The sequence below is a fragment of the Macaca nemestrina genome, chromosome 17 (genome assembly GCF_043159975.1).
Source record: "Macaca nemestrina isolate mMacNem1 chromosome 17, mMacNem.hap1, whole genome shotgun sequence".
NCBI classification, from domain to species: domain Eukaryota; kingdom Metazoa; phylum Chordata; class Mammalia; order Primates; family Cercopithecidae; genus Macaca; species Macaca nemestrina.
The window spans coordinates 24,357,277-24,373,028 of record NC_092141.1 but is presented as its reverse complement, the minus strand read 5'-3'; positions in this window follow the sequence as shown (position 1 = coordinate 24,373,028).

The window sequence follows — 15,752 nt, the reverse complement described above, 5'->3', positions numbered from 1 at the left end:
TGGTGTCCACCTGGGTACTGATGTTCAGCTTGGGACTTGAGTGCTTACCTGGGACCTGATGCCCACTTGGGGCATAGGTATTCACCTAGGGCCTGGTGTTCACTTGGGGCCTGGTGTATACCTGGGGCCTGATATCAACCTTGAATCTAGGTGTTCACTTGGGAACTGCTGTCCACCTGGTGCATGGTTATTAACCTAGGACCTGATACCCACCTGGAGTTCAGTGTCCACCTTGGGCCTGTTGTGCACCTGTGTGCCCACTGGCTATTTACTTAAAACTGAGGTTTACCTAGGGCTAGATGTACACCTGAGACCTGATGTCCGCCTGTGGTCTTATGTTCACCTGGGGACTGATGTACATCTGGAGCACAAGTATACCCATGGGGCCTTTCGTCCACCTGGACTGTGTGCGTCAACCTCAGGGCCAATGTCCACCTGGAATCCAGTGTCTAATAGAGCCTAATGTACTCATGGGGCTCTGGCAGTCACCTGGGACCTGATATTCAGATATGGTCTTGAGTTTACATGGGGCCTGGTATCTACCTAGGGCCTTGGTGTACACCTGGAACCAGATACCCCAGGGGGGTACCTGGGTCCCAGATGGTCATTAGGTCCTAGCTGGAAACTCAGGCTCCAGATGCACATCAGGCTGCAAGTGGACACACAGGTCACAGGGTGATACCCAGGTTCCAGGTGGACACTGGGCTCAAGAGGAACACAATGGCCCAGGTGGACATCCTGCCCTGAGGTGGACATCAGGCCCCAGATAGACATCTGGCCCCAGCTGGATACCTAGGCCCCAGTCATTGGCCCTAGGTAGATGCAGCCATATGTGACTAAGGTCATCCAGAATCTAATGTCCACCTGGACCCTGGGTGTCCACATAGGGCCATGTATCTGTATGGGGCCTCAGCATCCACCAGGGCCTGATGTTCCCCAAAGGCCTAGATACCCACCTGAGGCCTGGTGTCCACCTGGGGCCTGATGTCCACCTAATACTTGGTGTTTAGCTGGGGCCTGGGTGACATCCTGGGATCTGATGTTCAGCTGAGGGCCAGATTTCAGCTGGGACCTGTGTGTCAACCCAATGCCTGATGCACACCTGCAGATGAGGTATACACCTAGGGTCTGCTGTTCACTGGGGACAGGTGTCCAGCTGTGGCCTGGTGACCACATGAGTCCTAGTGTTCATCAAGTGCCTGGTGTCCACCTGGGACTGGGCTTCCACCTGGGATCTGATGTTGATGGCAGGGGGGAGGCCTGTTGTGTACTTGAGATGTGGGGGGTCCACCTGGGGCCTGATGTCCACCTTGGGCCTTGTATTTACCTATGGCCTGGGCATTCACCCAGAGCTTAAGTGTACCCTTGGGGCTTGGGTATATATATGTGGCCTGATGTCCACTTTGGGACAGATGTCTACCTGGGGACATACGTTCACGTGGGGCCTGATATGGTTTGGCTGTGACCCTACCTAAATCTCATCTTGAATTGTAGCTCCCACAATTTCCATGTGTCATGGGAAGGACCCAATGGGAGGTAACTGAATCACGAGGGTGAGTCTTTCCTGTGCTGTGTTCGTGATAGTGAATAGGTCTCACGAGATCTGATGGTTTTGTAAAGGGCACTTCCCCTAAACAAGCTCTCTTGCCTGCCACCATATAAGATTTGATTTTGCTCCTCATTCACCTTCAGCCATGATTGTGAGGACTCCCCAGCCATGTGGAACTGTGAGTGCATTAAACCTCTTACCTTTATAAATGTCCCAGTCTCAGGTATGTCCTTATTAGCAGCATGAAAACAGACTAATACAGTAAATTGGTACCAAGAGTGAGGTGCTGCTGCAAAGATACCCAAAAATGTAAAAACGTCCTTGGAACTGGGTAACAGGCAGAGCTTGGAACAGTTTGGAGGGCTCACAAGAGGACAGGAAGAGGTGGGAATGTTTGGAACTTCCTAGAGACTTGCTGAATGGCAATGGCTTTGATCAAAATGCTGACAGGAACTTGTTGGGAACTGAAATAAAGGTGACTCTTGCTATGTTTTAGAAAAGAGGCTGGCAGCATTTTGACCCTTCCCTAGAGACTGGTGGAACTTTGGGCTTGAGAGAGTTGATTTAAGGCATCTAGTGGAAGAAATTTCTAAGCGGTAAAGTGTTCAAATGGTGGATTGGGTACTGTTAAAGGCACTCAGTTTTATGTATTCAAAAAGATATGGTTTGTAATTGGAAATTACATTTAAAAGGGAAGCAGAGCATAGAAGTTTGGAAAAAATTTCCAGCCTGATGATACAATAGAAAAGAAAAACCCATTTTCTGAGGAGAAATTCAAGCTGGAAGCAGAAATTTGCATAAGTAACAAGGAGTCAAATGTTAATTACCAGTATAATGGGGGAAAATGTCTCCAGGGCATGTCAGAGGTCTTCACAGCAGCCCCTCCCATCAAATGCCTGGAGACCTAGGAAGAACAAATGGTTTCATGGGCCTGCCCCAGGACCTTGCTGCTTTGCGCAGTCTAAAGACTTGGTGCCCTGCATCCCAGGTATGGCTAAAAGAGGCCAATGTAGCATTCAAGCCTTTGCTTCAGAGGGTGCAAGCCCCAAGCCTTGGTGGTTTACATGTGTTGTTGGGCCTGCAGGTGCACAGAAATCAAGAACTGAGATCTGGGAACCTCCTCCTAGATTTCAGACGATGTATAGAAATGGCTGGATGTCCATGCAGAGGTGTGCTGCAGGAATGAATCTCTCATGGAGAACCTCTGCCACGGTGGTATAGAAGGAAAATGTGAGATGCAAGCTCCCACACAGAGTCTCCACTGGGGCACTGCCTAGTGGAGCTGTGAGAAGATGGCCACCATCCTCCAAATCCCAGAATGGTAGATCCACTGACAGCTTGCACTGTTTGCCTGGAAAAGCCAGACACTTGACACCAGCCCGCGAAATCAGCCAGGAGGGGTGGTTGTGCCCTGCAAAGCCACAGGGGCAGAGCTGCTTAAGACCATGGGGACCCACCTCTTGCATGAGCATGTCCTGGATGTGAGACATGAAGTCAAAGAAAATCATTTTGGAGCTTTAAGACATGGGCAAGGACTTCATTTTTAAAACACCAAAAGCAATGGCCCCAGGGGTACACCAGATTCCTCGTAGGCATAAGGCCCCAGGAGGACACCAGAATCCAGGTGTACATAAAGCCACCGGTTGACACCAAGCCCTCAGATGAATACCAGGCCAACTGGTAGACATTAGGCACATGAGAATACTTGGGGACCAGGTGGGTATCAGGCCCCAGGTGAACATCAAACTTCAGGTGGACATCATTCTCCAAGTAAACTCTAGCCCCAGCTAAACATCAGGCTCCAGGTGGAAGCCCAGACTCCAGATTCTAGGTGCACTTCTGGCCACAGTTGAACATCTGTGCCCAGCTGAACATCAGACCATGGATGGATAGCTAGTCCCCAGGTGGACATCAGGTCAAAAGTGAATATAAGTCTCGAGGAAGACATCTCGCCCCAGGTGGATACTGAACTGGAGGTTTACATCAGACCCCATGTTGACAGCAAGACCCAGGTAGACAGCAGACCCCAGGTGAAGACCAGGCCCAGGTGGATACTGAACTAGAGGTTTACATCAGACCCTAGATTGGCATTCAGTCCCCAGGTGGTCATGACACCTTAACTAGACACCAAGTCTTCAGGTTGATACCCAAGTCCCAGGTGGACACCAGGTCAAAGATGAACACAAGACCTAAGGTTGACATTCAAGCCCCAAGTGGACACCAGGCCCTAGGTGAATAATATGACCCAGGGAATCATTAGGACCCAGCTGCATACCAGTCCCCATGTTTACACGAAGCTCCCAGTGGTTTCCTAAGCTCTAGTTGGACATGAGGTCTCTAGTAGACACCCAGGACAAAGGTGGACATCAAGCATCAGATGGACATCTGGCCACAGATTAACATCAAGCCTCACAGTATCTAAAGAAGCTCTTTAGTTTAATTAGATTCCATTTGTCAATTTTGGATTTTGTGTCCACCTGGTGTCTAATGTCTAACTGGGGCCTGGTGTTTCTCTGAGGCCTTATATCCATCTGGGGCCTGGGCATCCATTTGAGGCCTGATGTCTACCTAAGACTTGGTGTTTAATTGGGGCACAGATTTCTTCCTGGAGCCTGATGTTCATATGGAGCCTGAAGTTCACCTGTGCCTGTTGTCTACCTGAGGCCTATGTGTCAACCTGGGGCCTGATGACCACCTTGAGTTCAGTGTTCATCTGGGGCCTGACGTCTGCCTGGAGTCTGGGTGTCCACATAGGGCCTGATGTTGGCTTGGGACTGAAGTATTTACCTAGGGCCTGGGTGTCTACTTAGAGCCTGACTTCTACCTGGTTCAGTGTGTCAACCTGGGGCCTGATGTCCACTTAGGGCCTAGGTAAGCTCCTTATGACTAAAGTCCACATGGGGGCTGAAACCATGTCAGATCTTGTGTTAACCTAGGGCCTAGTGTCTACCTGGGGCCTGCCTGTGACCTGGTGACCCCCTGGGGTCAAGGTATCCACCTTGGGCCTGATGACCAATTGGGGCTTAAGGATCTACCTAGAGACTGGTGTCAATTTGGAGCCTGATGTCAACTTGGGGTCTGGTGTACACCTTGGGCCTGATGTTCACCTGGGCATCGGTGTACACTTTGGGCCCAGTGTGCCCCTGAAACCTGGGTGTCAACCTGGGTCTTGATGCACACCTTTAGTCAATTGTTTAACTGGGGCCTGATGAAATAGTGGGGCCTGATTTACACCTGTAGACTGGGTATCCACCTGAGGCCTGATGTCCACCTGCAGCCAGATGTCCACCTGGCACTAGATATCTACCTGGAGTCTGGTCTTTGCCTTGAACATGACGTATTCCAAGAGACTAGGCGTGCACATTGGGCCTGGGGTCCTGATGTCTACCTGAGGCTGGTATTGAACTGGGGCCTGTGTGTTCACTTGGAGTCTGATGTTCATTTGGAACCTGGTGTTCACTTAGGACATGGGTATCCACCTGGATCCTGATTTTCAACTGGGGAGTGGATATAGACCTGGGACCTGATGGCCACCTATGGTATATGTAACCTAACCACCTGGGGCCTGGTGTTCACCTGAGGCCTGATATCCACCTGGTACCTGTGTGTCAATCTAGTGCCTGGTGTCTGCTTGAAAACTAGGTAGACACCTGGGCCTTGGTGTTCACCTGGGGCATGGTGTTCATCTTGCACCAAGTGTCCACCTGGATCCTGTGAATCAACCTGTGGCCTACGTGGCCACTTGGAGCTTTATGTGCACCTGCGGCCTGAAAGTTTCCTAGGATCTGATGACCACTGGGGCCCAGGTATCCACGTGGGGCATCAGGCTCCAGGTGTACACCCAGGCTCCATGTGGACACCAGGCCAGGAGAACTCCAGCCGTTATCTGAACATCAGGTCCTAGGTAGATGGCCAGGCCCCATGTGTACAGCAGGCCCCAGGTATGCACTGGACTCCAGGTGGACACCAGCACTCAGTTGGATACACACACTCAAGGTGGAAACCAGGCCCCAGGTGAACTGCTACACTCCAGGTGAACATCACGTCTCAGGTGGACACCTGGACCCCACGTGGGTACTAGGCTCTAAATTAATACCAGGCCTCAGGTGGTCCTCAGGAACCATGTGGACCTTAGTCATCAGGAGGTAACCTAGGCCCAAAGTGTATATCAGGTTCCATGTTGACACAAGAACTACTCGGAAGTCAGGCCCCGGGTAGACACCCAGGCCCTAGGTCCCAAGTTGACACCAGGCCTTATGTGAATACTTATAACTCAGGTCATCATCACATCTCAGGTGGACATCTGAGTTCATCTGGAACCTGGTGTTACAGGCCCCATGTAAACGCCAAGCCATAGGTGGATACCCAATCCCTAGGTGGACATCAGAGCTCAGATTGACACAAAGACCCCAGTAGACATGATGTACCCCTGAATATCCAGGCCCCAGCTAAATACCCAGGCCCCAAATTGACACCAGGGTCTATGAGGACACACAGGACTCAGATAGAAAACAGGCCCAAGGTGGACACTGGACTGTAAATCAGGTCCTAGGTTGACAACCATGCTTCAAGTTGATACCAGGCCCCAAGTGAACATCTGGCCCCAGCTGGACACTAGTCCCCTGGTGAATACCTAGGCTCAAGGTTGACATCAGGCCCCACATGAACACTAGACCCCAAATACACACTTGATGTCCTAAGTGGACATCAAGCCTCAGGTGTTTACCCAGTCCCAAGGTGAATATCAGGACACAGATGGGCACCAGTTATCAAGTGGATTCCTAGTCTCCAGGTGAATATCAGGCCCTAGGTGGATACCAGGATCCTGGTAGACATCAGGCCCCAAGAGGACACTAGAACCCAGGAGTACATTAGGCCACAGGTCAACACCAAGGCACCAGATGAATACCAGGCCAACTTGTGGACATTAGGCCCGAGAAGGGTCCTCAGGCCTCAGGTGGATATCAGGCCCCAGGTGAACATCCAGCACCCAGATGAACATCAAGCTTCAGGTAGACATCATGCCTCAGTTGAACTCCAGGCTCCAGCTGAACATCAGGCTCCAGGTGGATGCCCAGCTTCCAGGTGCACATCTGGCCACAGTTGGACATTCAACCCCAAGTGACCCTCAGGCCATGGGTGAATACACAGTTTCCAGGTGAACATGAGATCAAAGGTGAACATCAGTCCCCCAGTGGACATCAGGCCCAAGGTGGATACCCAGACTCCCAGTGAATTTCAGACACCAGGTTGACATTCAGACCCCCAGTGGTCATCTGGCCTCATGCGAACACTCAGACCTCAGGTGCACCTGATGTCTCAACTGGACACCAACTCCTGGTTTGATACCCAAGTCCCAGGTGGACACCAGGTCCAAGGCTGGCACTCAAGCCCTAAGTGAACACCACACTCTAGGTGAATAATTCAACCCAGGTGGTCATTAGGACCCAGCTGGATACCAGGCCCCAGGTTAACACAAGGCCCCCGGTGGGTATCTAGGCACCAGCGGGACATCAGGCCCTAAGTAAACACCCCAGTCCCAGGTGAACACCATGCCCCAGGTGGGCATTAGGCCCTAGGTGAACATGGGGCCACAGGTGGACATCTAGCCCCTGGGCGACATCCAGCCCCAGGTGGACATAACCGTTTCCATGCATAAACCATTCCCAGGTGGACATCAGGCCTCAAGAGGATGACAGTCACCAGGTAGACATCAGGCCTCAGTTGGACACCAAGGTCCCAGATGTACAGCAGGCCCCAGCTGAAACCCAGACTCATGTGGACATCAGGCCACAGGTAGACACCATGCCTTAGGTAGATACCCAACTTCAGGTGGACATCAGACCCAAGGTGGACATCCATTCCCCAGATGGACATTCAGGCCCTAGGCACACATCAGGCCTTAAGTGGACACCCAGGCCCCAGGTTGATATCCAGCTCCCAGGTGATCACCAGGCCCCAGGTGGGCACCAGACCTTAGGTGAACAACAGGATGCAGTAGGTCATCAGGACACAGCTGGATACAAGTCCCCGGTGAATGCAAGGCCCTAGTGGGACATAGATCTAAGGCAGACATCAGGTCCCAGGTGGACATACAGACCCGAGGTGGAATTCATCCTGAGGGGGACATTCGGCCCCAGGTGCACATAGGGCCCCAGGTGAATACCCAGTCCCTAGGTGGACATCAGCCCACAGGTCAACCACAGTCCCCAGGTTGATACCTGGTCCCCAGGAGGCTACCCAATCTGCAGGGTAACATTAGGCCCCTGTAGGATTCCAGGCCCCAAGTGGATTCCTAGGCCCATGGTGAACATCAGGTGCAGGTGTCCAAGAGGCCCTGGGTGGACATAACTGTGTACAGGTAAGGAGTTGACCTGTGGGGAGGGTGAACAGTCAGCAGCCCAGTGGGGTCCTGAGTAGGTCTTCTGGAAGGAGGAGACTGAGGGGATGGAAACTTAAAGAAGTAACCTCACTTCCTTGGCGACAGACCTAAGGGAACTTAGAATTTTGGTAAACAGGCCAAGTGGCTCACACCTGCAATCCCAGCACTTTGGGAGGCTGAGGTGGGCAGATCATGAGGTCAGGAGTTTGAGACCAGCCTGATCAAAATGGTAAAACCCCCATCTCTACTAAAAATACAAAAAAATTAAAAATTAGAAACAATCTAGCTGAGTGTGGTGGTGCGCGCCTCGTGCCTGTAATCTCAGCTACTCAGGAGACTGAGGCAGGAGAATTGATTGAACCCAGGAGGCGGAGGTTGCAGTGAGCTGAGATCGTGCCACTGCACTCCAGCCTGGGCAACAGAATGAGACTCTATCTCAAAAAAAAAAAAAAAAAAAAAAAAAAAAAAAAAAAAAAAAAAAGAATTCTGGTAACCAGGAACCCACATCCTAGAGTCAGCCCCGTAGCCTGTTCACTTGGTGGGAGATACTCAAGAGAGCAAGATGTTCTCGTGCTGCATCCCCACATCTCAAGGCTCCTGCTTCAGGAATGGTGGGAGTGAGCGCCTTTCTTTTCCAGTGATGCCCATGTATGCTCATCCCTCACTCCAGATGCCTCTGGCCATTTGGCAGAAGCCCCCCAGGCCCCAGGTAGCACAGGACAGGAGTCACCAGGTAGACATCAGGCTCGCAGGTGCAATCATGTTGTGCTATAGCCTTGAACTGCTAGGCTCAAGTCATCCTCCTGCCTCAGCCTCCCAAGTAGCTGGGAGTACAGGTGCATGCCACCACGCCTAACTACAAATCCAGATTCTTATAGTGACAGTTGATTAGATGGTTCTCTTCTAGAAATAGAAGCTCAAAGATTGCACGTGCATCTCCTGGAAATATTCCTTTTGTCTTTTTTTTTTTTTTTTTTTTTTTTTTTTGAGATGGAATCTCACTCTGTTGCACATGTTGGAGTGCAATGGCACAATCTTGGCTCACTCCAACCTCCACCTCCCAGGTTCAAGCGATTTTTCTGCCTCAACCTCCTGAGTAGCTGGGACTACAGGCGCTTGCCACCACGCCTGGCTAATTTTTGTATTTTTAGTAGAGACAGTATTTCACCATGTTGGTTAGGCTGGTCTCGAACTCCTGACTGCATGATCCACCCACCTCGGCCTCCCAAAGTGCTGGGATTACAGGCGCACCACCACGGCTGGCCTCCTGGAAACATTTCTAAAACCCAGGTGAATATGCCTCCTAAGTTTTCCAAGCTGACAAAAACTCTGGGATAAATATCAGATGGATTTGGGAAATTGCAAAAGTGTATCACAAAGCTAGTATAGTTTATGCCTTATGAAAGACTGGCTCAAAGTAGTTTTTCCTTTTATTAAATATTTATGTTATAGCCAGAAACAGCAAGTGGTCTTTGTGTGGTCAGGACTGGCTAAAAATATGTCTATTTAAAAAAGAAAATGAATGGCCATGAAATAGTAATTCTTTACATGTTAACAGCAGATTCTGCTCTTTCCCTGCCTGAAGGCAAACAAAAAGGCTAGAGATAACCCATCAGCTGCATTTGGAAACACACTGTAATAAAAAGACTGGGAGGACAGGTTCAATTAGGAAGTGGATCCGAGGTTTTAGTGAAGCCAGATGATGAGAAATACTCAGCCCTTTACCATTTATCTGGGGTCCACGAAGGTGAACTTTTTTACTTTAGTTGCATTTTCTCATCTTTAGAATGGGGAAAATAACATGAGATGACCAATTTTTCCATGAAGCTTAGATTACTAACTGCTGTATCAATTTTCCAAACTCATATATGACCCTTGCAAAGGATAATCTGTTGTAGCAAACTAATCTCAAGTATAATTTTGTGTTTTTAGTTTTTCTTCAGTCTGAAAATTTAGAAACGATCGTGAACCAGAGCATGTAAATTCCTCTTATTTAGTTTTGTTATCTTTTATTATAAAAATTTACTTTTTTAGAGATGGGGTCTTGTGATGTTGCCTAGGCTGGAGTGGAGTGGCATGATCATGGCTCACTGCAACCTCCGCCTCCTGGGCTCAAATGATCCTCCCACCTCAGCCTCCCGAGTAGCTGGGACTATAGGTGCACACCACCTTGCCTGGCTAATTTTGATATTTTTTGTAAAGACAAGGTTTCACTATGTTGCTCAGGCTGGTCTCCAACTCTTGGGCTCAAGTGATCTGCCTGCCTCAGCCTCCTAAAGTGCTGGGATTAGAGGCATAAGCTACTGCACCCAGCCTAGACCAGTGTTTTAATAACCTGCACTTAATAGCTTAAAGTTTTTCCCTGAATTTTATTAAGTTTCATTTGCCTGAACTGCTAGAGAAACACTGCAATGTCAATTATTGTTGGAACTAAATACACGTGTATGTATGTATGTATGTAACGAAAGGCAAAATTTGCACTTGGGTTTGGAGCTCAGAAAACTTCTCAGGTCAAAGGCCATGAAAATACAAATACATGTTAATTAATTTTTTTAAAAGGGGTGTTGAAAAAAGTCTAATTCTGAAATTTAAATTAATCCCCCAAATTTGAGAGCCTAGAACAAAGTTCATTCGAAGAGGTACCCTCTTAACCACATGTTAATAATGAAACTGTAGTCATGCAATAAAAGAGAAAAATTAAAGTGATGAGAAAAATATGGCATTCTTTGATGTTGAGTCTAGGGCACATGGGTTCTAAAACTGAACTGGAAAGGCATCTGCTCTCAAGACATTGTAAACAATGCCAAGTGCTAAATATTTAAAAGGTAATTAGGATACCCAAACTTAGGCTTGGAAACATTTTTAAAGCTTAAACACCTAAGTAAAGAATAATAACTGTTTTAAAATAACCACTTAGATAGAAAGTATGAGTGAAAAAAAAAATCCCATGAGATTTAGGCCAGAAATTAGTTACCCCACAATATAAGATTTTAGTTAGCTTTGGAAGGAAGCTTTCCTGATATATTCATGCACTTTGCATGAACAACTTTTTTGTCTCTTAACACACAATTCACAACAGTTTAGGGTCTCCTATAGGAAACACACAATTTCTTTTTCTTTTTCTTTCTTTTTTTTTTTTTTTTACACACAGTCTTGCTCTGTCGCAGGCTGCAGTGCAGAGGTGCGATCTTGGATCACTGCAACCTTCGCCTGCCTGGTTCAAATGATTCCCCTGCCTCAGCCTCCTAACTAGCTGGGGTTACAGGCATGTGTCACCACACCCAGCTATTTTTTATTTTTTTAATTTTTTTAGTAGAGACAGGGTTTCATCATGTTGGCCAGGATGGTCTAGATCTCCTGACTTCATGATCCACCTGCCTTGGCCTCCCAAAGTGCTGGGTTTACAGGCATGAGCCACCACACCTGGCCTTTTCTTTTCTTGAGACTAAGTTTCACGCTGTCACCCAGTCTGTTGCCCAGGCTGGAGTGCAGTGGTGTGATCTGCTCACTGCAACCTCTGCTTCCCGGGTTCAAGCGATTCTTCTTCCTCAGCCTCCTGAATAGCTGGGACTATAGGCACAAGCTACCATGCCCGACTAAGTTTTGTATTTTTAGTAGAGATGAGGTTTCACCATATTGGTCAAGCTGGTCTCAAATTCTTGACCTCATGATATACCCACTTTGACCTCCCAAAGTGCTGGGGTTATAGGCGTGAACCACCATGCCTGGCCCTTCTTTCTTCTTTCCTTCTTTTCTTTTCTTTTCTTTTCCTTCCTTCCTTTCTTTCTTTCTTTAAAGAATTCTGCTATTTCAAGAATTCTGAAATAGCTACCTTTAAAGAATTCAAGAATTCTGAAATAGCTACCTTTAAAGAATTCAAGAATTCTGCTATTTCAAGAATTCTGAAATAGCTACCTTTAAAGAATTCAAGAATTCTTTAAAGAGCTACCTTTAAATAATTCTGCTATTTACAATAAAAGTGAGATCTCCCTCCTCCATCCTGTGTTGCACAGCTTGGGATTGCACCCTTGTTCCTGGCACCTTTGCATTGCAGGAGCCTGCCTTTGACTTTCTTTCCTCTCTGCACATCTTCTATTCTTGCTGCTTCTCTTTACAGAAAGTGCTGAGCTTCTTGGCGAGTGTCCCTCCCAACAGATGAATATTCAGCAGAGAATGGAGAGATTTCTACTGGAAGAATCAGGATGTGGCTGTTTATAAAGTTATTGCATTTTTTTTTGAAGAGTGGCTGCAATTAGTTTTGGTGTTAGGCAGCAAAAACCCCAAAATGTTCTTTTTGATTTCACATTGCTTGCATAATACAGATACCCATTTACTGGAAGAAATCTTTGTGGGTAAGTGTATGAGTGTGTATGCATAAGTGTGTGTGTGTGTGTGTGTGTGTGTGTGTGTGTGTGTGTGTGTGTGTGAGACTCCACATATATTTCTGGAGTGCCTTCTATGTTCCAGGCATGGTGTTAGTCAACATATGTAATTGAGAGTAAAACAGTCATGATCTCTGCTCTTAACCAATTTACAATCTAGGATAAAAGAGACTTTCCATGTTCAAATCCACAATGACATTAATTGCAATATGATCATTGTTGTGTTTGAAGAATAGCTAAGAAAAGCACAAAGAACTTACAAGATGGCTTAACAGAAGAACTTCATCTAGCTTACAAGTATGGATAGCCCCTTTCTAAGAAAGCGGTATGAGTAAGGATGAATAGGAATAGGCCAGATAAAATACTAAGCCAGGAGTTGGAGGTGGACACGGGGGAGGGAGGTGACATAGTACTGACAGAAAGGTGTAGAGAGCTGAGGAGGCTGATGAATGTAGAGAAAGTAGAAGTGTCACTGGATTGCAGTTCTTGATAGGTAGAAATGTTGTATGAGGGGATGAAAACAAGGCCATTGGAAAGGGAAGCTGAAGGTGGTGGTGGTGGTGTTTGTGAAGGTATTCATATTATTGCAGAATTATCTGAAGTGCAGTTTCCAATGTTGACCAAATTCATGGTATGACTGTGGAAGTTGGTGCTTGGGGTGAATGATGACAACTATCAGTGGGTATCAGAGTAAGGAACTGCTGGTCAAGGTGTTGATGGTGCATCCAAGTGATGTTAAATCTGCTTAGCATGATGGTAAGGTTGGGTGAAAAGAAGACGATCAGTTGGGTGCTAAATTCTTTAAGGAGTGATCAAATGATTAAGCAAAGACTGGAGGGAGAAGAGGCTCTTATTGTCAACTACTCAAAGGAGCAGCTTACAAAAGAGAGTGCAGTTATTTGTCTGCAAGTGGCATTGGGTAGTCAGGAGGACACTGCCTTGGTTCTGATACCGGGATATTTTGAGTTTGATGGAAAACATCTCCCAGCCCCTGCTTGAGAGGAGAAGCAGTATCCTTAGGTGACAGTGGGTTTCAGTGAAGTCAAGAAAGTGTGTGGTGTGTGTGTGTGCGCGATAACTTTGAGATAATTATGGGTTAGAAACATGTGGATTAAGGTAAGAAGAGACTACCCTCAGATATTCATCCAAACTTTGAATTTCTTCTAGAAACCTCCTCTCAAGTCATAGTCAAGTGACTGTGATTGATTGATCCAGCAATTGCAAAATCACTCTCTTCTAATGCATACCATTTAAGTTAATTTAAAATGTAAGTTTTATTTTCTTTTTGGATGGGGTATTGACTGCATCCTGAAAACATAGCTGGTGTTTTTATTACCTTAGTGTAAGCTGTGTAGTCAAAAGAATAGTGGGAATGGTCACTGTGTGTGGATATTGTTGTTCCTGAGGTAAATTCTGTCCTAGCTACTAACCAAAGGATCTTTCAGAAATGTGCTCTCAAACCACTGCCCATTGGATAGCAAACGCAGTATCTATTTTAGAGAAAATGATTACATCAGTTAAAATGGTTAAATTGTCTTAACATGCCAGGATCTTATCTTTTCATGAAAACATTTTTTATTAACTTTTTTTTAAAGGAGGACAACTGCTCTTCAGATTTTTCCCATGAGAACTGGAGATTAAACTTTGATTTTTCTCCTTTTATCCTCCCCAACAGAAGCTGCATATTTTGAGGATAACCACTTGGTTTAAAGCAAAATAGCCTTAAATAAACATACATACCTTAAAATGAATGAACATTTCTGGTATAGTCTTAGATTTCACAGTGTCATACTGACTGGGTTGAGAAAGCCACCAGAATTTCATAGCTCAAAGTTCAGGTTTTATACAAGATTTATATGTCCTGTAGAATATTTTGTTTGCTGCAGTTTGAAATGATAGTATCTTCTTCTCTAGGAAACTAATGTTTAACAGGTAAGTGCAACGGGATTGCTAACAGGAGATGGAGGAAAAAATGTCACTATTTTGAATGGGGTTTGTGTTTACCAGTACACAAAATGTATGCTTGTATTATCGATTATGTGAAAATATCTACAATTGTTAGAAAGATAAAATCCATGTTTGACAAGATTGATTAATTTTTTCCATATCTCTCTTTGTGCACTGTGGTTTTAAAATTTCCTTTTCATTTTGAATGGTGTTTTCTGTTTAGAAAGCTTATTTGAAAAAATTAAACAAAAATTACATACATTTATTGTGTACAATGTAATATTTTAAAATATGCATACATTTGGAATGGCTAAATGTAGCTAATTATCATATGCATACTTACGATTTTTGTGGTGAGGACACTTAAAATATACTCTTTTAGAAATTTTCCAGAATACAATACTGTCCAATGTTATTAACTGTAGTCACCATATTGCACAATAGATCTCTTGGACTTACTACTCCTGTCCAGTTGAAATTTTGCATACTTTGACAGACATCTCTCCAATCTCCACCTTTCTTCCCACCAGTCCCTTGTAACCACCATTCTACTTTCTGCTTCTGTGAGTTCAGCTTCTTTAGATTCCACATGTGATATTTGTCTTTCTGTGCTTGGCTTATTTCACTTAACATAATGTCCTCCAGGTTCAGCCATGTTTCACATATGACAGGGTTTCTTCTTTAAGGCTGAATAGTATTCCATTGTGCGTATATATCACATTTCCTTTATCCATCCCTCCATTGTTGGACATTTAGGCTGATTTCTTCTCTTGGCTATTATGAATAATGCTGCAATTAACATGGGAGTGCAGATACCTCTTTGACACATGGATTTCATTTCCATTGGATATATGTGGTATGCTCAGAGGTGTGATTGGTGGATCATATGGTAGTTCTTTTCAAATTTTTTTGAAGAATCTCCATATGGATTTCCATAATGGATGTACCAATTTACATTCCCATGTGCATTGTTTTCTGACGTTGATAAAGCAGTAGATCTATTCGTTTCACAAACCTTTATTGCGTGCTGACTATGCATCAGCATAATGCGAGATGCAGTTGATACAAATAAAAGGCACAGCCTTACTCGGAAGCAGATATGATAACTATTGATTAAACAAAGATGGCAGAAGTGGGCAACTGACCACATGTGAGAAGAGTGACAAGGAGAGTGGAATCTAGGATGATGTATATTTTGGCTTGGGCTGTTGAGCTAATGAGGAATGTATACTTTTTGAAATGCAGTATACTGTCACCTTATTTCTAAGTAGGGTCAAGTTTGAAGCCAAATAAAACTTTCCAATATTTGTTCTTCTAGCACATTAATAAAATGTACTTTGTGATTATGAGCAGCTGATTTGAAGATTGATTAATTTCTACTCCTGTTACCTTGATAAATAAGAAATAAATTTCATGGACAAGAACTCATCATTTGAAATAGATGGTAACAGTTGGATTGTCATTGATTACATGAGGTGATTTACAAGGAGGT